The 25182-nt window shown below is 43.8% G+C and overlaps 1 long non-coding RNA gene across 1 annotated transcript; it reads right to left on the reverse strand.

Moving 5' to 3' along the window:
• Positions 1–286: 286 nt before the first annotated feature.
• Positions 287–12989, reverse strand: LOC142869608 (uncharacterized). The gene is made up of 3 exons (XR_012918205.1): positions 12699–12989; positions 6438–6555; positions 287–1993 (listed from the first exon to the last, which is right to left on the reverse strand). It is a non-coding gene; the product is annotated as an uncharacterized LOC142869608 (long non-coding RNA).
• Positions 12990–25182: the final 12193 nt, after the last annotated feature.

A 25182-nucleotide genomic window follows, 5' to 3' on the forward strand; every position in this document is an offset into this window, starting at 1 on the left:
TGGCAGACAGCTGTCTTACATGAAGTCTCATCAAGGTCCACTTGAAGCTGATACCTGTGTTTAGGGCCTGGGTTCCTGACCTCCTGCCTGGCCTTGCCCTTTCCTAAGCTGGCAGTTGTCTTGTTTCCAAGCTCTGAACAACTCTTGCCTCTCAGTCTTGCCTTGACCCTCAAGCCACCGTCCCCTCCACATTGCACAACTGCAGCCCTGCCTCTTACCCAACTCAGACTCCGCCTCTGTCCCAGCCTCCACCTTGCACAGGCCTCTCCCGCCCCAGCCAGGCCCAGCCCCACCCTTGCTCCCTCTTCATCTAGGCCCACCCTGGCCCTCCTCTCTGGGACTGTCCTCTGCATCCCAGAGCCACCTACATACCCTCTCCTCAGAGGGGTTGGGGACTTGAGAAGAACAGGGGGAGGAGAGGCTGCTGCCCATTTCCACTAAGAATTAACAGAAGAAAACTCTAAAGTGAAGCAGAAGAGAGAAAGACTATGAAATAGAATCTACTGTCTATAGAAAGTTGGCAACTTCAAGTTTTTTCAGAGCAGAAGACTAAGCCCAGGACTGGCTGCCTGGAACCACAGGGGACAGCTGGCTTCAGAACTAGGCTTCCAGACTCTTCCCTGGTCTCCTCCCCACCAGCTGGAAATAGAGTCTATTAGGAAAAGGTGTGGGCTCATTTAAAGGGAGCTGAAACAAGCTATGCCAGGCAAATCTCTACAATGTCCAATTGCAGGAGGGTTGTAAGGGTGGGAGGGCGCAGGCCAGGCGACTCGGTGCCTGGCTTCTAGTCTGGTCTGAGTCCGTGGGGCTCTGCAGAAGTGCCAGCACTCTCCTGGTCTCCATCGGCTCTCTGAGAGTCCAGAAATTGGGTTGGATGAAGTATTAGCTATCTAAAGCAATATGACAAATAACCCAAAATGTACAGCTTAAAATAGTGAACTTTTATTATCTCAGAGACTCGTGGGTCAGAAGTTCAGGCACTGCGTAGACAAGTCCACCCACAGGATCTTCCTACGGCCACAGTTGAAGTGTCAGCTGGGACTACAGTCATCTCAGGACTGTACGTGGGGAGAATCTGCTTTCTAGCACACTGAACTTTGCCAGAATTCAGTCCCTCTCTGAATCCCAGAATGAGGCCTCAGTTCCTTGCTTGCTGTTGGCCTTCCCCAGTCTCTGGCTCTGTGGGCTCTCCATGGGCCAGCTCGTTACATCATGACTGGCTTCATTAAAGGTAGCAGGAGAGACTTCTGGTTTCTAGTTCTTCATGTGAGCAGCTTGGAAGTCACCACTCCACCCTAGCAAATAGTAAAAAGCTGAACCAACTGAAAAACCAACTCTTCTTAGAACTGTAAGAAAAGTGAGGTCACCAGGAAATCTGCCCCCAAAATTGGAAAGACAGACAGGTGGACATAACTTCCCAGAGCAGAAACCTCTGCAGGAATTAGTGCCAGGGTAGAAAAATCTGAACTGCAGTTGATGAATTGGGGGAGGCTCAGTGTGGACAATGCTTAGAGTTAAAAATTCCAGGGGGGACCCAGACGTAGAGGGACCCCACACTCTTGTGAGATTTGCCTCTGGGCATAGGCAAATCATGTGTTCTCATATTAACTATCAAAGAAAAATTTCATGCTTCTAGGACAGGGAGGAGGAAAGGAACCATTGTGAAACTTAGAGGATTCTGTTCCTAACAAGGCCTTCTCTCAAAAGAAACTACTCAACCAGAGCCTAACCTCCGGGGTTTTGTCAGAGCCTAACTGACATGGGGGAAGAGAAATGCCGAACTCCAGCAACTCTAGCCATGCTGCCAGGCCTGTGGTGGCCGGGAGCAGGAACCGGGAAACGCTGGTGCGGTCCACAGCCCAGAGCCCAGCCTCGCTGAAGGACTGAGCCCCACTTGTGGGGCTGCAGAACCGTGCTCTTTCTCCACACACTGCCGCCACAGTACCAGAGGTCTGTTCACAGCATCTGCTTTTAGCCAGCACATTATGTCCAGCTATCAAGAAAAAATTACAAAGCGTATTAAAAGGCAGAAAATGCAATTAGAGAGAAAGCAAGAAAGCAAGCATCACAACCAAATATGGCAGGGATGTGGGAATTATCAGAACGGGAATTTAAAATAATTATGATTAATATGCTAAAGGCTGTAACGGATAAAGCAGACAGTGTGTAAGAACAGATGAGCAATGTAAACAGAGACATAAACCCTAAGAAAGAACCAAAAAGAAATGCTAGAGATCAAAAACACCATACAGGGAATAGAGAATGCCTTTGATGGGCTTATTGGTAGACTAGACACAGCTGAGGAAAGGATTTCTGAGCTTGAGGATAGGAACCTTCAAAACTGAAGAGCAAAGTGAATACACACTGAAATAAAACAAAAGCAGAACAGAATATCCAAGAACTGGGGGACAACTACAAAACAAGTAACACATGCATAATGAGAACACCAAAAGGAGAAGAAAGGAACAGAAGAAATATTTGAACTAATAATGACTAACAATTTCTACAAATTAACGTTGAACACCAAATCATAGATCCAGGAAGCTCAGAGAACACTAAGAAGGATGAATGCAACAACACAAAACAAAACGACATATAGGCATATCATATTCAAACTACAGAAAATCAAAGACATAGAGCAAGCAAGAGAGGGAAAGCAAGACAGAAGTCAGTCATCATGTAACCTATTCTCAAAAGTGACACCCCATCACTTTTGCCATATTCTTTCTGTGCATTAGAAGTGACTGACTAAATCCAACCCATACTCCAGGGAGGGGATTACACAGGAATACTAGGAGACAGGGATCACCAGGAGATATTTTAGACACTGAATACCACGGATTATCTCCAAGGTCCCTCCCAGCACCAGATTCTGTAAATACTCCCTCTCCCCTAGAAGGACGCTACATATTCTGTTTACAACCCCAATCTCCAAGATTCTCAGCCAGACGCTTTATGGATTTGACATATTCTGCACCTGGAGTCAATCAACATGGAAGGCATAGTAAAATAGGAAAATCATCTTATCCAAAAAAGTTGGACTGTTAAAAGGAGACATTGCATTTTCTGTATGCATTTTCCGTAGCATCTACCACATTATACAACTCTGCTGGTAAGCCAAATATCTTTTTAGAGTAGCCATAAAAAATAGGTTTTGTTTCAATCACTTTAGAACCATATGCACTTCAGTGGCTTCAGCCAGAGAGCCTAGGTTGATTTGAGGTCAATTCCTGCAATGCTAAGGGTCACAATTCAAAGGCCACTCCTGAGCTCTCCCTTTCTTTTCAAAATAATCAAAGTTGGTGGATTATTCCTAGAGCTTCTGTGAGGTAGTCATACTTTCTGTGGAATGATGCAACTTTCTTAAAATGTCTAAGGCATGTTCCTGTAAATACCTTGGCCTGTCTCCAATCTGGAGAATGACCTAGATCTCCAAATCCTAAGTACTGTTTGGATGATTTGAATAAAATGAGATCCTTCCTTCCTTTCAGAAAATGGGAACTAATTTTGCTGTCTCTGTCCATCACATAAGAGTTTTACAAAGTGATCACAGATTCTTTTTTATATTCCTTCAGCAGTACCGACTAGCATCCCAATTATCATTTTCAAATCACTAAGAGAGAATCTCATTGGGCCAGGGGTTCACCCTTGTCCCATCATCTATGGCCAAATAGGGCTGCCACAAAAGATAGCAGGCTTTGAAGAAATGGACAAGAATCATAGGATTGGCAGACACCCCAAAAGGTGGCAGTTATGCCCTAAGAGTCAAGGGATCCTTGACCTACTGATAATCATGCATAGATCAGCAATAGGAGCCAGGTGCCGTGTGAGCCCAGAGGAGGAAACCATTATTTCAGTCCTGGATGTCAGCAAAGTTAGCACTGAACATAAACCTTAAAGGCTGAGTAGGATTTTGCCAGGCACAAAGGAAAATAAAGGACATCCTAAGTAAAGGCAACATCAGCAAGATACTGTAAAAGTGTATTTTTGTGCAGAAGTACTAGGAAGGAACTGGAATGTGGTTAAATGCCAAGATCAGCACATGGGGCTAGAAATGTGGGTTTGGTCCAGACTGTGAGAATCAGATTGAAAGTCTGGTCTTCACTGCTTAGGAGGTAGGTTCCTTGTAGAGGATCTCACTCCCTCAGATAAGGAGAAGTCTGGGTCAGCAGACGCAGGGAGAGGCGCTGAGGTCCTGAGTTAGAGCAGTGGGTGGATTCTTACCACTTTACCATTCAAAAAGCACTTTGCCTGTGCCACTCCATCTAATCCTCACATCATCCTACTGTAGGTAGGGCTAGCTTTTATTTTACCCAGATTACTGAAGAGGAAAATGTGGTTCAGTTCAGTTCAGCAGCTTGCCTAAGATCACACCACGGACTGGCAGACGCATGGCGACCACAAGTCTTCTGATTCTAAAGCCTGTTCTCGCTCCAGTGTGCCCGGCTGCACAGCCACAGCCATGGAAAGGTCAACTCGAACTGCCTTGATTATAGTGAAAAAGACTGGATAATTCAGGAAAAATATTTCCATTACTGACTAATGATATGGAAAAATACTCATGATATGATCCTGAGTGGTGGAGAAAGGGTTGACTATAAAACTACATGAGCTCTGTGGTGCTAATCTTTTAGAAAGTATGTAGTGTACTGACCTATGGCTTCTGGTCAGGCCCCTGCCCAGGCCCCTCTGAGAATCTTCCTTCTTTTTTTTCTTTAAGACTTCCCTGAGTCCCACTTATTTTTCAAAGCAGCTGTGCAACCATGGTGCATTCTTTTTGGTCATTTAATGACAGGGATGAAAATTTTAGTGACTGCTTTTTACTGTGAACCACAGGAATTTTAGGCCATGAAATAACTCTCATGTTTCTACTATAAATAGGGCCGGGCTTTCATCACTAGATATACACTGACAATTAACAATAAATAGTAATTTTTCATAAATGGGTACTAAGGGAAAATATTACAGCCCTGAGTTTCACAATCTTGGTTAAAAGAATTGTATAATTATCTGATGTATTTTGGACTGTTGAAATATACACTCTGTATTGGTAAAGGATGGTACTTTTTTCTTTATAAGTATTTTATCAAAGAATCCTTTTCTTTTGCACATGTCAAATTGGCAAAGATTAAAAAATTTTAACCCATTGTTAGTGAAAGTGAGGGCAATTGGGCAATATCTATCAAAATGGTAAATGTTCATGCCTTTTTACCCAGTAATTCCACTGCTAGGTCATTATTGTTCATATATAATGTGTATGTAATGTATAAGGATATATAATATCAAAAAGCCTGGAAGCTTCTTAAGTACATCTAAAAACTGGATTGCCTAAGTCTGTCATGATCCAGCCATTGAGTGGAATCCCACACAACTGCTATAAAAAATGAGGCAGATATGCAGGTCCTGATGTGAAAATAAGAGCAAGACATAGCAAGTGAAAAAATAAGAAAAGAATAAGTGAAAAATAGCAATATGTACAGCATTGCTTTGTGTTTTTACAAAATAGAATTATGCTTCTATATACATAGAAAAATTTTGGAAGAATATTGTTTGGCTACTTGATCATGAGAATATATAATTTTTATAACATAAAAACATTTATCGCTCTCACTTAAAAGCAATACAGTTTCATTGTAGAACTTCAAGAAGACAGAGAAGGGCATAATGATAACAATAAGAATTACCCATATAATAATAAGAATTGGCCAAAAAAATGTGATTTTTTCCTTTCGGTTTGTTTGTTTTTGTTTTGATGCGCAGGTGCTGCAGAGGAGCCAGGGCTGAGAGGCGGCTGCAGAAACGGCTGTGCGAAAGAAACACTCCTGAGTAAACTGTGCTTTTTTCATAAAGAAGCTCAGGCTTTTCTGAGCTACTGGGTGGGCTGGTTTGTTTACTTGTTTGCATCTTTGTTTTATAGCTTTGAGTTATCAGCAAAATCTAGATATTACAGCATTACCCACAAGTGATGGGTTTTAAATCAACATGCTAATAGGAAAAACTTGTAAAATGACTTCATTATCTCAATAGCTGCAAGAATCATTCAAATCAGTAAATCTATTCCTCTTGAAAACTCTAAATATTTGAACAAGGAGAGTTTCTTAAAGAAACCCAAACTAAGAGCCAATGTTATGTAAATGGAGAAGCTCTTCGAAGCAGAAGCAAAGCCAGTGTGTGCTGTGTCGCCGCTGCGCTCAGCACGGTGTTGGAGTGCAGACAGTAAGGCCTGAGAAAGGCAAAAAATGGAAGAATCCACACCGGAAAGAAAGAAAGAATCTTTGGCCGGCATGGTGGCTCACACCTGTAATGTAGCACTCTGAGTAGGCCAAGACAGGAGGATCACTTGAGGTCAGGAGTTCAAGACCAGCCTCAGCAAGAGTGAGACCCATTAGCTGGACAACTAAAAATAGAAAACATTAGCCGGGCATGGTGGCACGTACCTGTAGTCCCAGCTACTCGGGAGGCTGAGGCAGGAGGATCTTTACAGCCCAGGAGTTTGAGGTTGCTGTGAGCTAGGGTGATGCCACGGCACTCTAGCCTGGGAGACAGAGCAAGACTCTGTCTCAAAAAAAAAAGGAAAGAAATAAGTATCTTTGGGAGATGATATTATTATATACTTATAAAACCCAAGAGGTGAGAGGTGATAAGGAGTTATGAAGTATAGGATAAATCCACAAAATATGGTGTTATTCTTTGTAGTAGTGGTAAACAAAGGGCAAGAGATTCCATTCTATAAGAGTAATGAACATAAATTCTTGAGTATTGACTCAACTTGAAATAAAAAAATTATCTTATTCAAAGAATGTAAAACACCAAAATAGTAAAAATAAAGAGAGACATTAAAAAATGGCAAAGTTTACTCTGCTTCTGGTTAAGAAGAGAATACAGTAAAGATAATATATCTTAAATTAAGCCGGGCGTGGTGGCTCACTCCTGTAATCCTAGCACTCTGGGAGGCTGAGGCGGGCGGATTGCTCGAGGTCAGGAGTTCGAAACCACCCTGAGCGAGACCCCCATCTCTACTAAAAAATAGAAAGAAATTAATTAACCAACTAAAAATATATATACAAAAAAAAATTAGCCGGGCATGGTGGCGCATGCCTCTGTAGTCCCAGCTACTCGGGAGGCTGAGGCAGGAGGATCACTTGAGCCCAGGAGTTTGAGGTTGCTGTGAGCTAGGCTGACGCCACGGCACTCACTCTAGCCTGGGCAACAAAGTGAGACTCTGTCTCAAAAAAAAGAAAAAATAGGCCGGGCGCGGTGGCTCACGCCTGTAATCCTAGCTCTTGGGAGGCCGAGGCGGGCGGATTGCTCAATGTCAGGAGTTCAAAACCAGCCTGAGCAAGAGCGAGACCCCGTCTCTACTATAAATAGAAAGAAATTAATTGGCCAACTGATATATATATAAAAATAATTAGCCGGGCATGGTGGCTCATGCCTGTAGTCCCAGCTACTCGGGAGGCTGAGGCAGAAGGATCGCTCGAGCCCAGGAGTTTGAGGTTGCTGTGAGCTAGGCTGACGCCACGGCACTCACTCTAGCCTGGACAACAAAGTGAGACTCTGTCTCAAAAAAAAAAAAAGAAAAAATATATATCTTAAATTAGTATGTGAATTTGATGCAATCACAGTTACTCTAAGATTGTTATGACAACTTAACAAATAATGTGAAATTAGGTCAGAAGAAAGAGTAGTCAAAGATAATAAAATCTTTTAAAAAGGTTTATTGATATACTCTATTGGATTCTGAAACATATAACAACTAAATCTTCATGAAAATTTTGTGGTGTTGGCCAGGCACAGTGGCTCACACCTGTAATCCTAGCACTCTGGGTGGCCGAGGCGGGCAGATTGCTCGAGGTCAGGAGTTCGAAACCAGCCTGAGCAAGAGCGAGACCCTGTCTCTACTATAAATAGAAAGAAATTAATTGGCCAACTAAAAATATATAGAAAAATTAGCCGGGCATGGTGGCACATGCCTAAAGTCCCAGCTACTCGAGGGCTGAGGCAGGAGGATTGCTTGAGCCCAGGAGTTCGAGGTTGCTGTGAGCTAGGCTGATGCCACGGCACTCACTATAGCCTGGGCAACAAGCGAGACTCTGTCTCAAAAAAAAAATAAAAAATAAAAAAATTGTGTAGTGTTAACCTCAAAACAGGTAGAGGGAAAACAATCAGTAATTGAATGAAATGGGTACTCCAGAAATAGATTCAACTGCTTTAGTTGAAAATATATTGGAGAGCAGAGGGGGGAGCAAGCAGTACAACAAAAGAAAAAAAAGAACATTACTTAAACAGAATTGTAAGGAAAGCTTGGGAAGAATCACATATACGTAAATACCATACTCAGAGTGGACTGTTGAGAAATTACCTAGTGTGCATTTCTTGTGGTTTATGGTTTTGTAGAGGTTTTGTTGTTCTTGGTGCTGTGGATACATCAGCAAAGACTGAAGGGAATTCTCTTCTTACCTCCGAGAAGTCGGCCTGCCTTTGTGTTCCTATGGCCCCCGTTCCCAAGGGACACATTTGGGTTTTAGGACCAAGCCCTTGCTTGGGAACACTTGTTCCAGCCAGGACGAGGCTAGAGGTGTGGGAGGGACAGGGCCATGAGGTGTCCAGGGTGGAGGAGAAGCTCGACCCTTAGGAGACATGGCTGGTTCTATGGTTTGAGGGTTCCCCAAGGAGGGGGAACACACAGTGCCCAGGAGGAGGTAGGACTTTGAATGAGGGATGGCTGCCATCATCAGACTCCTCAGCTTGGCAACAGCTGTCTGGCCTGGTGAGGAGGGAGTGCGTCCGGCTGTGGGAAGGTCCATGCAGGCTTGGGCAAGAGGCATCTTCTGCAGTGACCAAATGGATCAACGACAGAGGCCTCTCTCCCCACCCTCCTAGAATGAATGAGCCCTGGCAGCCTGGGCCAGCCCAAGGGAGGGGTGAAGAAGAGAAAGGGCTCCTCCCCAAGGGCTCAGGGAATAGATCCTGGAACTAGGTTCAATGAACCAGAGAAATAAAATAATATTTCTTGCATCTCAAGTGCAGGGGAACACTTCATACTTATTACACATATCACACATTTCAATAAATCCAGACGGCCAAAGGATTACTAAACAACTACCAACAACTGTTTTGAAAACTAGAAAACAAGTTATTATTTATTTCAGTGACGGAGGAAAGAGAAATTTCTAGGTATCAAAATAATAAAAATAAAAACAGAGAAAATTAGACAGAGAGGTCATGGGAAAATACAGAGCCTGAGCAGCACTTGGAGAAATGCAATCACATAGTGCAGTCAGATTATCCCCAAATGGTCTGGATTCATTATAACTCAGGATCAACTATAGTAAATCCAAAAGTGGTCATTAGCAAAATGTTTTAATTATAGTACTATAAGCTCAGCAGTGTAATCTGCATTTTTCACTAAGAGTGACATTAAAAATTCACGCAGAGTCCAGGTTAACAAAGGACTTGTTCAGCTTAGGCAGTGTCCTATTAGAGGTTGCTTCCTGAAGCCATGCTGGAGAGGGGTCTGGCCTTTTTGACCTTTGAACTGGCCATTGATGGCCTCTCACACCACAGATGGCTGCCCATAAGTCTGCAGGCAAGAAGCAAGGCCAAGATGGTGGTTCCGCACGGGACCGACCCACGCCCTGGGCCTCTGTAGCATTATGTTACAGATCCCGTGACTAGCAAGGGGTCCAAGGCTAACAGGACCCATCTTGCCCCACAATGTGGCCACTAAGATTTTGAGGAGAAAAACAGGTTTTCACTGTAACTAGGGGCTCATGAGGGACCACTGTCCTGCCGAACACCATGGTTGCAAAACTGATCACCAATGTGCGTCTCCGTAGCAGCCTTGGATTGGCTAATGATTCTAACTGAAGCAAATCATAATTCATGAGATAATTTTGAGTTCCTCAGATTTACTTTCACTAAAATTCAGAATGAAATTGGGACATCATGGATTGCTGACAAAAGGAAAGTAGGCATGAATAATTAATTCCTCATATGTCCTTGGCTCAGTTTTGAGCCACATGGATACTCATTTGACACCATTGTCATTGAAAGCAAACAAAGGTGTCATTCACTTCATTGAATTTCTGATCATATTGTTCATTAATGGATTAAAAACTTGATCATTCCTCCTCAAACCAATTGATTGAGTCAACCAGTCCAAATCTAAACATATAATTAAAAATTATGCATTACACTTATAGTTTGAACAAATTCAACATTATTATTAGACCACTAATGACAGTAAGTATGCTGGCTATTGATGTCTTCCAATTTCTTATTGTTTTATTTTCTCTTTCCACAAAGGATGCTCCTTCCTGTGGCTGCTCTGACTGTGTCTGTTTTCTTTCCCTTTAGACAGTGGTCTGAATTTAGATTTCTTGTTTAGTAAACTGGAATGTTGTCACTGTTCAGGGTAATGGCAAGAGTACCAAACTTGGTGCTACTAGACCTCAGTTGCAAACCAGGCTATCCCATTTATAGTGTGTGATCTTGCACAAGTTACTTGATAGCATAGAGCTGTGGCCTCTTCTTCACAAAATGGAAGAGAGGCTGGGCGCAGTGGCTCATGCCCGTAAATTCTAGTACTTTGGGAGGCCAAGGCAGGAGGATTGCTTGAGGCCAGGAGTTAGAGACCAGTCCTGGGCAATACAGGAAGACCCTTATCTCAACAAAAGATACAAAAAAATTAGCTGAATGTGGTGTGTGCCTGTAGTCCCAATTTCTCCAGAGGCTGAGGTGCAAGGATTGCTGCAGTGAACTATGATTGAGTCACTGCACTCCAGCCTACGTGACAGAATGAGATCCTATGGAAGGAAGGAAAGAGGGAAGGAAAGGAGGGCAGAAGGAAGGGAGGGAGGGAGGAAAGGAGGGAGGGAGAAAGGAAGGAATTGCCATTTGTGGAGTTCTAGTGTAGTATCAAAGAAGAATATCCACAAAAGAAATGGAAATGATGCTACCTGCTCTGACATTCTTCCCTGAGGTTATGGTGGGGCTCAGATAAGTTATTATACAAAAGTCTTTGTAAAGTATAGAGCCCAATAAACTCTAAGGTATTATTTTTGGTACTGTATAGGAGTCAATGTGCTTAACCCTAAAGTGCATTAAAATCACAGGATTTGCTGGTTTTAAATACTCATTTCAAGGCTCTGCTTCCATAGTGTCTAATTTAGTAGCTTCCAGCTGGAGTCTAGAGGTCTGCATTTTTAATCTTCACCACCCTACCACGCTTTCCCCTTCCATGGGATCTGTATGTGAATGGTCCCGGGGTGACACCTGGAGAAATACTGGTATAAAGGTGAAACAAAACACTTCAGGCCGGGCGCGGTGGCTCACGCCTATAATCCTAGCACTCTGGGAGGCCGAGGCGGGCGGATTGCTCGAGGTCAGGAGTTCGAAACCAGCCTGAGCAAGAGCAAGACCACGTCTCTACTATAAATAGAAACAAATTAATTGGCCAACTAATATATATATATATAATTAGCCAGGCGTGGTGGCGCATGCCTGTAGTCCCAGCTACTCGGGAGGCTGAGGCAGAAGGATCACTCGAGCCCAGGAGTTTGAGGTTGCTGTGAGCTAGGCTGACGCCACGGCACTCACTCTAGCCTGTGCAACAAAGCGAGACTCTGTCTCAAAAAAAAAAAAAAAAAAAAAAACACTTCAGAAGAACTTCAGAAATAGCCCTTCAGAAGAATAAATTGCATTTATTTGGATTTAACTGTCAATTGGACAGTTTTGGATTAAGTCTCCAAACATATGTCATTGCTTTAAGTGATGAACTTAAATAAGCTAATGACTTCATGGTCTACTGGAAGATAGTATCCAAATAAATTTACTACAGAAAAAGACATTGATTGTAGAATTGCTTTTAGAATTGGTTGAGAACAAGAAAGACCTTTTGCTTCCCACTGTGGCCTAGCTCCTGCTGATCCTATTTTGGGCTAGCATTTCTGACTTCACTCTTTCTCTGACATGATTTCTGTACTGAATGAATGTCCTTCTGGTTCTTCCTTTCCATTTCCGGGATACTCGTGGAGTCCTGTCTCATTGACAAGGCTGTGTGCTGAGCCATGCGGGTATGCCAGAGGCCAGATGGATGAGTGAGCAACAAAGCCTCAAAGACCCTGGTAACCATGGGTGTATCCAGAAAGGGAAGTAATAGAGCTGCTGCCTCTCAACAGCCACAGAACAAAAAATAATAGCAATTTTGTCACTCAGAATAGATTACACCGGGTTTCTCTGGGGCTAAATTATTAAAGCACTGAAATTGACTTTGATGTCTCCACTCTTTCCACTTGCTGATCATTCTTATTATCCCTGCCTCCTGTTCTGGCCCCGTAATGGTGCCCCACCCTGCCCTCTCTGATCAGCCTAAATTGGGGACTTTCCCATGACGACCCCCACTGCCCGCTGGCTCACGGTTCACGGTGGGAGAGGAGATGGGAGGTGGGCGTGGGAGGGGCTTGTAATCATTCTAATCAACAAGTTCGTGCTGGGGTAATATGTTGTTCCTCCCAGGTTACTGGGGACACTCTGGAAAGAAGTTTTAATCCCGAAGAGTATAAATTCCAGGGATGACAGGCAGCTCCAATGGCCCCAGCAGAGGCTGGGGCGGGACACGGGGACTTCTCAGGTGGCCGCCCCCAGCCGCCCCCTGGCGGGGCGCGCCGGCGCCGCGCTCCCAGGGACGCGCTCACCCGGACTCGCTCCCAGGGACGCTCACCCGGACTCGCTCCCAGGGACGCGCTCACCCGGACTCGCTCCCAGGGACGCGCTCACCCGGACTCGCTCCCAGGGACGCGCTCACCCCGGACTCGCTCCCAGGGACGCTCACCCGGACTCGCTCCCAGGGACGCGCTCACCCGGACTCGCTCCCAGGGACGCGCTCACCCGGACTCGCTCCCAGGGACGCTCACCCGGACTCGCTCCCAGGGACGCGCTCACCCGGACTCGCTCCCAGGGACGCTCACCCGGACTCGCTCCCAGGGACGCGCTCACCCGGACTCGCTCCCAGGGACGCTCACCCGGACTCGCTCCCAGGGACGCGCTCACCCGGACTCGCTCCCAGGGACGCTCACCCGGACTCGCTCCCAGGGACGCTCACCCGGACTCGCTCCCAGGGACGCGCTCACCCGGACTCGCTCCCAGGGACGCGCTCACCCGGACTCGCTCCCAGGGACGCGCTCACCCGGACTCGCTCCCAGGGACGCTCACCCGGACTCGCTCCCAGGGACGCTCACCCGGACTCGCTCCCAGGGACGCGCTCACCCGGACTCGCTCCCAGGGACGCGCTCACCCGGACTCGCTCCCAGGGACGCGCTCACCCGGGACTCGCTCCCAGGGACGCTCACCCGGACTCGGCGGGAAGGCGGCGCTCTCCCCACGTCTCCTCCCGCGCGGCGGGGCACGTGTGTCGCCCGCCCTCGGCGCCGCAGGGGCGGCCTGCGGGGCTCAAATCCGTCGGTATGGAGGCTTGACTGACAGACTCTAAATTAGTCTGATATCCCAAAATAAAAGAGAAAGACTGTCTTCCCTTCACAGGTGGATCCTGATTAGTCCAAGCTAATTAATTTAAGTCCGATTCCCTTGCCGCAGTGATCAGTTGTGTCAGAACTACACCGCTCTGTCGCGGCAATCCCCGGGCTGCATGTGACCTAAGTTAGGGTAATGAAAAGCAAGATGTCAGAGGGCTTCTGGAAAAGGAGCTTCACTGTGTTTATGAGAGAGTTTCTGGAAATTTCGCTCTCTCTCTCTCTCTCTGAAAATTGATAAGGAAGCATACACCAAGCTTTTTGTTAGCAGCCATCTTGCCCCGAGAAAGAAAATCAGTCTTAAAATGAAACTGACACCAAAGGCAGAATAAAGATCTGAAATGAAACTGATTCCTAGATGCCATTAGTGAGCTGCCAAATCCAACTAATACTGGGTGGAAGAAAAACAACAACAAATCAAACTAATACTGAAGCCACCCTTACTTCTGGACTTCTAGCTATGTGAGTAGTATATGAGTTAGGATCAGGTTCAGTTGCAAGTAACCAAAACCCCAAACAACAGTGGTGTAAGCAGGTTAAAGTTTTGTTTATTTCCCAGGTTAACAAAAACAACAAAAAAGTCAAGGCGGGCAGTCCAGGGACAGTGCACCTTCGATCTGGTAGCCCTGCCATGTTAACACATGATTGATTCCCCTGATCCAAGAGGGTTTCTCCAACTCCAGCCATCACACCAAGGTGCAGTCAGCAAGGAGAAAAGGGACTGATACTTCCCAGAAGTGCCCACAGCACTCTGCTTGTGTCCCAGCATGCTTCGCTTCAGGCGGAGCCATATGCCTGGCTAAAACTTGCGAGCTCTGCTCCCGGTAGAAGGGGGAAATGGATCTCAGGGGATAACTAGCGCTCACAGCCGTTTGTGTCCTCCTTGTTGCCTAAGCCAGCTTGAGTTGCGTTTCCTGTTACTTGCAATCAAACATGTCCAGATGATACTTCATAAACTCTTTTGACCTGCTGTCTCCAGTCACATGCTAAAGGATTAAAATGAGAATCCCTTCACTGAGAACGTCTCAAGGTTCGTTTTTTTTTCTCCTTAGGTTAGGGACAATACCTGACACATAGAGGCACTTATTAAATATTTGCTGAATTGACTAAAATTAACTAAGAGGATTGAAACAAAGAGAGTTCAACAGAATCTTTGCTTTTTGACTTGTCAGCTCTGGCCTTGGGCAAGTCATAAACCCTTCTGAGCTTCAGCTTCCTTGCATGCTCAAGACAGAAGTAATACCTACCTTCAAACATTGTTATACATGTTAATGACAATGCAAAGTGCCTAGCACAATTTCTGGCACATGCTGGTGCTTAACACCATACATAAGTATTTTTTTTTTTAATTATGATTATGGGCCGGGTGTAATCCTAGCACTCTGGGAGGCCAAGGCTGGAGGATCATTTGAGCTTAGGAGTTTGAGACCAGCCTGAGCAAGAGCAAGACCCCATCTCTACTAAAAAAGTAGAAAGAAATTAGCTGGACAACTAACTAAATATATATATATATATATATATATATATATATATATATAATTAGCCAGGCATGGTGGCACATGCCTATAGTCCCAGCTACTTGGGAGGCTGAGGCAGGTGGATTGCTTGAGCCCAGGAGTTTGAGGTTGCTGTAAGCTAGGCTGACACCACAGCACTCTAGCCCAGGCAACAGAGCAAGACTCTTGTCTCTAAAATAAAATAAAATTATGATTATGTACACTAGATGTTTTGAAAGAATTCTAAAGTTGAGAAAATAGGGATTTGGGCACTGTTTCAAACACATGCAAACTCCACAGGCCATTATTAATTCCTATTCTTAGGAAAATATGACTGCTAGGTTCAAAGAAAAGAATACTTTGAAGATATTTTTCATTAAAACTCTGAAGCCTTCTTAGATATCAAATAGTTATTTAGTCAGTAGAGTGTGAATGAATCAGAACATATGTATTGAATTTATCTAGGAGCCCTAAGGGTGTAAAACCTACTTAGGAAATGTACTTTATATTCTCTTGCTATCCAAGGACTGGAAAAACAGCATAATCTTCTGCTGAGCCTGAAATGACCTTGAACTTAGCAAAGGACCAAACAATGAAGAATCTGTGTCCCTTTGTGGGGCCTTTACCAAATTAAGGTACTCACAACTTGCTCTGATTTGTGATCATTTTTGTTTGTTTCTTTCCTTTGGTTTGGCTCAGAAACATGAGGGAGAAAATGGAACTACCTCCTTCGTCTACAGTTAAGGTAAAAAAACAGATGGAAATGTCACTTCTGTGAAACGCCCCTCTGATAAGGAAGGAAACCTCATAGATGCATAACGAATTCAGAGTTAGCTTTTAAGTCAAAGCATAGAGAAAGCTCTTCTTGAGAGAGCTAAAAGAGAGGAGTTAAAGAAATTTTAGAATGTTAGTAGAGATCAGTTGATCTAGGCTTCCATTTTGGAGATGAGGAAATTGTCCCAAAGGGAAGTAGCTGTTCTCCACAGGGGTCTCAGTGAACTAACAGTAGGGACTACAAGGCAAGTTTCTCATTTCAAAAAGACAAGAAAAAAAGTGGTGACAGTGGGCAACCTTGTATAGTTCCAGTTCTAAGTGGGAATGCTTTTAATTTTTCCCCATTTAGTATGATGTTGGCTGTGGGTTTGTCGTATATGGCTTTTATAATTTTGATGTATGTCCCATCTATGCCTATTTTGTGGAGAGTTCTTATCATAAAAGGTGCTAAATTTTATAAAATGCTTTTACTGCATCTATCGAGAGGATCATATGGTCTTTTTTTTTTTTTGCTTCTGTGTATGTGGTGAATCATATTTATGGATTTATGTATGTTGACCTATCGTTGCTTCCCTGGGATGAAGCCCACTTGCTTGTGGTAGATTATTTTTTTGACATGTAGCTGAATTCGGTTTGCTGAAATCTTGAGAGTTTTTGCATCTATATTCATAAGGTATATTGGTTTGCAGTTTTCTTTTTTTGTTGTATTCTTTCCTGGCTTTAGTATCAAGGTGATACTGGCTTTGTAGAATAAGTTGGGGAGGATTCCTTCCTTCTTGATGCTATGAAAGAATTTCTGCAGTATGGGTGCCAATTCTTCTTTGTAGGTCTGCTAAAATTCGGTTATGAAGCCATCTGGTCTGGGACTTTTTTTGTTGTTGGAAGATTTTTTTTTATTGCTGCTTCCATTTCATTGCTCCATATTGGTCTGTCCAGGAGTTCTAATTCTTCCTCACTGAGCCTAGGGAGGTTGTGTGTTTCCAAGAATTTGTCCATTTCCTCAACATTTTCAAGTTTATTTCCAAGGGATTTTTAAGTATTCAGAGATGATATTTTGTATTTCTGTGGTATCGCTCTTTGCTGATAATAGGATCTTATATCTATACTCTGCCAAGAGACTCCTTAAAGTGATGAGTAAATTCAGCAAAGTCTCAGGTTACAAAATCAATGTACACAAATCAGTAGCATTTCTGTACACCAACAACAGTCAAGCAGAGAACCAAATCAAAGACTCAATGCCTTTCACAATAACAACAAATAAAATAAAGCACCTAGTAATATATTTAACCAAGCAGGTGAAAAACCTCTGCAAGGAGAACTACAAATCACTGAGGAAGGAAATCTCAGGTGATATAAACAAAGGGAAAACATATCATGCTCATGGATCAGCAGAATAAACATTGTTAAAATGTCTATACTACCCAAAGTGATTTACAGATTCAATGCAATCCCCACCAACATCATTTTTTGCAGATCTATAAAAAATAATTCTATGCTTTGTTTGAAACCAGATTAGCCAAAGCAACCTTAGGCAAAAGGAACAAATCTGGGGGCATCACCCTACCAGACTTTAAGCTATACTACAAGGCTATAGGAACCAAAACAGCATGGTATTGGCACAACAATAGAGATATAGGCTAAGGGAACAGAACAGAGAACCCAGATATAAAATCATCTATCTATTGCCATCTGATCTTTGACAAAGCAGACAACAATATACACTGGGGAAAAGAATCCCTATTTAATAAATGGTGCTGGGAAAATTGAATAGCCACAGGTAGAAGATTGGAAAAGGATCTGTATCTCTCACCACTCACCAAAATTAATTCAAGATGGATAACAGACTTAAACCTAAGACATGAAACCATAAGAATTCTAGAAGAAAATGTTGGAAAAACTCTTACAGATTTGGTTTAGGCAAAAAATATTATGAAGAAGATCCCAATGGCAATCACAGCAACAACAAAAATAAATAAATGATTAAATTAAAAAACTTCTGCATAGCTAAGGAAACAATCAACAGAGCAAATAGACAACCTACAGAATGGGAGAAAATATTCACATGCTATTCATCCAATAAAGGGCTAATAACCAGAATCTACAAAGAACTCAAGCAAATCAGCAAGAAAAAAATCAAACAACCCCATTAAAAAGTGGGCAAAATACATGAACAGAAACTTTTCAAAGGAAGATATACAAATGGACAATAAACATATGAAAAAATGCTCAATGTTACTAATCATCAGGGAAGCACAAATCAAAACCACAATGAAATATCATCTAACCCTAGTGAGAATGGCTTTTATCAAAAAGTCCCAAAACAATAGATGCTGGCATAGATTCGGAGAGAAAAGAACACTTATACACTGTTGGTGGAACTGCAAACTAGTACAACCTCTATAGAAAATAGTATGGAGATTCCACAAAGAACTAAAAGTAGACTTACCACTTGATCCAGCAATCCCACTGTTAGGTATTTGCCCAAAGGAAAAAAAAGTCATTTTCTCAAAAAGACACTTGCACTCGAATGTTTATTGCAGCACAATTCACAATCACAGAGGTGTGGAATCAACCCAAGTGCCATCAATTCATAAGTGGATAATAAAATGTGGTATATGTATACCATGGAGTACTATTCAGCCATAAAAATGAATTATCTTTTGTAACACTCTGGATGGAACCAGAAAACATTCTTCTAAGTGAAGTATCACAAGAATGGAAAAACAAACACCACATGTACTCACTATTAAATTGGAACTAACCAAATAGCACTGATGTGCACAAATAGGAAGAAAAACTCAGCAGAAATAAAACAGGTAGGAGGGGCTGAAGAGTATGGATGAAATCATACCTAACAGATACAATGTACGCTATATGAGAGATGGTCACATTTGTAACTTTGTCTCAAGCAGTACAAAAGTAATCCATATAACCAAAATATTTGTACCCTCCTAATATTCTGAAATTAAAAAGTAGACAAGAGGTGGTGTTTCCAAGAAAAAATCTATTTTCAAAGGCAACATACAGTTTTAAAGTGTTGCTAGTGCCTTAGAGTGTATGGAGTGCTTCACATACCTCGTCTCATTTGACATTTGACGGTATACTGTCGGCGGACAGATACAGCAGAGGAGGAAACAGGCTGGGAGAGGCCATGTGATTTGTCTGAGAGGGCAAAACTGCTCAGACGTGTGCTGACCCCAAGGACACTTCTCTTTTCACTCTACACATGCTATGTCAGAGGCAAAATAATACTTTCTTTTTAAAAAAGAAGAAACACAAATTTATTGCTCTGGTACTATTGTCTCTATTTGCTGAATATCTTTGAGGGGAAAAGTCTCCTTTCAAATTAGATGAACATATTTCCAGATTTTTGTTCACAAGGAGGTTTCTAGGGCTCTGCCTTCAGCCTTGGGTCTAATAAAAGCAGGAGAGGGTCAGTTGGGCTTCTTTCTTGGCCTCGACACAAACCCTGCACAATTAGCAGGGGGTATGGTCCCATTATCTTGCTAGTCTCCCCCTCGCCCCTCACAGCAGCCCTGATCACCTCACACTCCAGCTCACTGGCCCTGCAGCCACAGCACCCCTGACAAGGCACTACATAACTATGGAAAGCTCAAGACTCAAATTTCACAACAAGATGTCAAAACCTGTGTCATCAAAATTGCCAGTGTGTTCTAATAGATGGGCTCTAACCCTGGCCAAATTGTTTCTCCTCTAGGTTGATTCAAAGTAGAATTTATCTCATATTTTCAAAGAGAAAATCCTCTCTATTCTCTCAAAATTGTAGACCTATCAAGTTTTCTGGGTACACCATCAAAACATTTCCTAAAAATGGCAGGGTTTGGACTCTGTCCAATGTTGACTTTGAATACTAACTGCCCATTGGTGCTTTTTGCCCTCCTGGAGAGACTGAACTTTCCTTGACCTGTAATTATGTTGACCAGAACCAGTGATGTGCTGGAAGTGGTTTGAACTGGCTCAAGAGAACTGATCCTTAAGTTTTCAGGAATTTTGCAAACTGATTGTTAAAAATGAAATTATATAAGCTTACAATTAAACAAATATAAATACTAAAAATGCATAATTTCCTATTTTACTAATGTTTTATTTACTAATATTTTACTAATATCTATTATCTCGGGATTATTATTTAGATTTATTGTATCTGCATGGTGGAAATATCATAAAATAGGGTGCTAGTGTGTTTTTCTTCCCAACTCCACATTTAGTGAGATCACATTGGTAGCTCGAAATCAGCTATGGAGAGAACATTTGCCCCACAGAAACTGGTAAATGAAAAACATTATAAACCAGGACTTTATTTCTGAGAGCCATTTTTATGCATTTATTAGCATACCACTTACCAGAACCAAATGCAGACCAAGCAACGTGAACGAACCTATCAAGATCACGGTTTTTAATGCTATTACAAAATCTTATTTATAATACCACCCCCTGAATTAAGGAGTTACAAGAACAACCTTGAAGGACCAGATGAGTGTTAAGTAGCATGAAACGAGGGTACATTTGGGCCTTCCTCTCTTTTAATATAGATCTTAATAGCATATACTACTTTTAGACAGTGTAGACACACCCCTTGACATAATTAACAACAGGTATAGTCTTATTATCAAACAGTAGAAAGAAGAAAACAGTGGTGGTATTTACCCATTTTCAAAAAAGAAGGGTTTGGGCCGGGCGTGGTGGCTCACGCCTGAAATCCTAGCACTCTGGGAGGCCGAGTTGGGCGGATTGCTCGAGGTCAGGAATTCGAAACCAGCCTGAGCAAGAGCAAGACCCCGTCTCCACTATAAATAGAAAGAAATTAATTGGCCAACTAATATATATAGAAAAAATTAGCTGGGCATGGTGGTGCATACCTGTAGTCCCAGCTACTCGGGAGGCTGAGGCAGGAGGATCACTTGAGCCCAGGAGTTTGAGGTTGCTGTGAGCGAGGCTGACGCCACGGCACTCACTCTAGCCTGGGCAACAAAGTGAGACTCTGTCTCAAAAAAAAAAAAAAAAAAAAAGAAGAGTTTGAACCCTTTGACCACCAAAGATACTGCACAAAAATTACTGTCTAGGGAAGGTGGCCACCAGCATTATCAAACATGTCCATAACATACCTGCAGTCATTTTAGCGGCATTGCTGTGACCAGTTTGTCCCAGCAGACACACGGGGAATAAATCGTTCTGTAGTTCAGAGGAGGGCAGTGGCTCACCTGAGTGGCGAGCTCGGGAGGTCTGGAAGGTGAAACTCGGCCAGCCCGCTGGGAGCAGGTTTCCGTTCGGGACCGCGTGTTCTCAGTTCCTCCTTCTTCCACTCCGCACAGAAGCCCGTGCTGCCCCGCACTGCCCGTGGGGGGTGAGAAAGGGAGACGGGGGCTCAGACCAAAGAAACTCGCTTGCCACAGACATCAGCACGCTTCCCCACAGGAGATGGCTTTGCTCCACCTGCCTTACCACTTTGTCTGTTTCTTAGTTGATTCAGACACCAGCAGGGACAGGGGTGTTAGTTTCAGGACCTCTCTAACCCATCAACAGGACAGGGGGACATGGCTTAAAACTCAGTCTTCAAGAACATTACTAAGAAATGTCCATGGCTGAGGTGCAAAGCTGTCAACACTTGCCCCGATATACCGAGGGCTGTCCAGAAAGTATCCAGCCATGTAACTGTTGTCGCGAACCACTACAGCCCTCGAATTTCATATGAAAAGTGTTACTTTTAATGTTCTGCTATGCGGAGACCTGGCATTGCAACAGAGGTGCCACGGTGGCCCGGCTCCAACACTGGCTCCCAAAGACAGTCCCGGCTTTCCTCAGACACCTCCCCCTCCGCAGCCCAGCTCCAGGCAGGATGGGGAGGCCTTTGATCTAGATGTGGATCCTGTCCAGGCCCTTTTAAGTTTCATAACTGAACATTAACGCTCCCACCTGCTCACCTGGGTTTCAAAGCAAAGGCCTCTGCTTGTAAGTGTGTAATTCCTGAGTTCCAGAACTCACTGGAGAAGATGATTTTGAATTGTTTACTCTCCCACTTCTCTCAGAAGCCCAACTGAGACTGTGTTATTTAGGAAGATACTTTAACATTTGCCATAGGAATGTTTATGGAAGACCGTCCAGACAAAACGGACAAAGGAATATTCCCGCTAAGCGAGCTGCCTGGGAAACTGTCACTGAGCACGCCGCACACAGCTCGCTCCAGAGACTTCCATCTGCCGATACGCGGGCATATCTCAGATCTCTGTACTAGGGAAACTCTGTCTCCCCTGGGGAAATGAAATGCTTCATCCTCTGAGATGGCAATTTAAATGCCACTTCCCTCTCTTGCCTAGGCTATCAGGAGGCCGCTGCCCAGCCTCAGCCTTCGGGATCACAGGCGCTCTGTGGACCCCATGGTGGGGACATCTGCCTTTCTCCTCTTACTCTTGCTTTCTCCTCTTTTATTGATCTTGATATATTTGTTCCTTTTTAAGGCCATTTTAAAATTCTTTTGGAAGGAGGTCAGATATACAAGATGCTAGCGAGAGAGGAAAAACATTTTTAAGAGAAAGAGGTGAGATATAATTAAAAGCAAAAGAAATTAAATCATTCCATGATTGCTTGAAGCCAGGGAGAGGCGGAAGCGTGGGAGGAAAGACAACTGCTAAAGGGGATGGGCAAAGTTCTGGGATAATGGAATTTCTATTTCTTGATTGTAGTTGTGGTTACCTACGCTCATTTGTCAAAATTTATTGAACTGAACAGTTAGAGTAGTGCATTTTGTTGAAAGTAAATTACACCTCAATAAAGTTGATTTATTCATCCAACTAATATCATGTTTCCATATTCTGCCAGGCACTTTGCATGGTGTTGGGCAGGGACAGTGTGCACAGTTGTATAGGTTGTTCACTGACCAAGAGAATCTGGTCAAGGAGCAAGGAAGGGCTGAAATCCAGGCCATGTCTGGCTCACCAAGCCGATGCCTAGCAAGAAGCTGGGTCTTCTCAGACGATAAAACAGACTTTTCTATTTCAGAAAAGGCACTCTATGGGTTCCCAAAGCCTGGTTCTGATGATGTATTAATAGCAAAAAAGAATATAGACAATTCCCTGCCCTTGTGGAGCTTGGAGGCTGGCGGAAAGGGCGACAACAAGCCAGTCAATGCGGAAGGCAGTTATGCATTGTAGTCAGCACCATGGAGACATAAGCAGGATGAAGTAGCAGGGAGTGCCAGGCTGGGGGAGATGCTCACTCTGGATAAGTAGTCAGGGAAGGTGTCTAAAGAGAGGCTGTTTTCAGCCATGGCCCAAATGTTGAGGAGAAACCAACTAAGCACGGGAGGAAAGCGTCGTGGGCAGAGGGAGCAGCAAGGAGGACTTGGCCCACACAGGGACCCGAGAGAAGACTGCTGCAGCATGCAGTGAACACATCAGAGGCTGGCATGGGGGGCAATGGTGCAACTAGTCCTCAAAAATTAGACATAAATCTTGAGAAATGGCTCAGAACACTAACTGCACTAAAAAACATTTTACTCCACATAGATTTTAGAGTTGCAAGAGATCTTAGAGACAAGATAGTCCTTCAATCTTCTCCTATAAACAAATGCAAAAAATCAAGGTCCAGCTCACTCCAATAGCTAATGGCAAAGATTAAACTAACATTTATCAATTGCCTGCCATGTGGCAGGTACTATTAGCATTTCCTCCCAGTCAGAGCTTTTTAGGTGTGGTGGGTTGAATAACAAGAACAACTAAATTGGTGACATTCTGTTGCTAGGGACATCTTAACATGAGAAACAGCTGCCTTTAGAGAGCTGAAGGAGTTAATCAGATGAGCATGTCACAAGACTTGATTTTTGCCTTATCTGAAGAAACGTTTCCATTCCTGAAATTGAGGTACATTTTTTGCATAATTCTTGTTTTAAAGCAGCCAGTTCTGAAGCCAATCCTGTGTTGAGAGATGCAGAGACGAGAGGACTCTGTGAAGGGAATGGGGGGCGGGGCACCAAGGGCGCCATCAGAGGTAAAAGTGCTGGCCAGCAGTCGCGGGAAGCCCAGCATCCTCTTTGAAATCTAGGACAAGCAAGACTGGGACAGAAGCCTGGCCAGGAAAACTCAGCTCTCACTCCCCAGCCCTGCCAGTGTTCATGACTGAGGACACTTTGTCACCTGCCTCACTTCCTCCACCCTTCCGCACTCGCTGCCTCTAGGTGGCAGGTGCAGACAGAAACTACCTATCCTGAAGCCATCCTTCATCACTGTTCCATGATGTGCTGGCCAGCAAAACCAAAGTTCTTGGAAGTAAGTACCTCCTCCTTCTCTAATCCCGCTTTTCAGCTACAGAGGCTACAGCCATGCTGTTAAGCACCAGCCTACTGAAATACACCATTGAACCACACTTACCGTGTTATCTCATCAAGTTCAAAAAGCAACAGAAATGAAATCTACTGTCTCCAACACACACTTTAGCATCCTACTCAAGCAGATATAAAAGCTAATTAAGAAAGCAAGGCTAATTAATATGTCAAGAGATGTTTTCCCTTGGATCCAAGGGATTTTGTTTTTGTTTTCCTTTTGAAGGAAGTGACTTCCCTGTTTTCAGTTTGCAGGTATTTTCTTAACTGACCTCCAATCCATGGATGCAGCCCCCTTGCAGTCAAGCCTATACTAAGACAGTTCATCTCCTGACCTCAATGAGTAATTTAGGTTGGGCAACTTCAAATTCATGCTATCCCCTTTCCGTGGAAGGAATTATGAACTTCCCACCTCAGTCTGGCTGACCTCCCCACTGGAGGTACGGTGGATTCTTCTTATGATTTGTTGTTCAGTATTTCCTCCTGTTTGGAACTTCCCCACCTGCTCCAGTCACCATGCAGTTTCTGGAGAGACCTACCTCCTAGCACCCACCTCTTAGGGCACATTTGACTCGTCCAGAGGTATTTGGGCCGCAGAAACTGACCAGACCTTTCTCTGTCCCTCTGCATACTAGCCGCTTCTGTTGCTCAGTCTGCATGGCAGAGCAGAAGGTGGTCTCTCCAAAGTTGGGACTCCTGCTTGCAAGCAACAGGTGTCACAGAAGCCAACAGCAGGATTGTGGATGGGCCTCAGGTGCAGTAAGAACCAGGGGCTTGAAAAAGATTGTGGGCAAGAGTCTCACTCTCATTTTCCCCCGATATTTTTTGCATTATCTGTACCAGTCCTTTCTCACTGCTGGGTAGCTCTCTCCCCAGCCCCCAAATTAAATAACGGTCACAGCCAATAGCTCCTGGGGTTACAACTCTTCAGTTCAAGAGAGCAGTTACATTGAGTTAGAATCTTAGTCCAATTTCAAATTCTGAGGAAACCTTTTGATTGTTTCTCCATGGATTTTATTGGCTTTCGGGCAGGGCCAGCCATGCT

The sequence above is a fragment of the Microcebus murinus genome, chromosome 2, assembly GCF_040939455.1.
Source record: "Microcebus murinus isolate Inina chromosome 2, M.murinus_Inina_mat1.0, whole genome shotgun sequence".
In the NCBI taxonomy this organism is placed as follows: Eukaryota; Metazoa; Chordata; class Mammalia; order Primates; family Cheirogaleidae; genus Microcebus; species Microcebus murinus.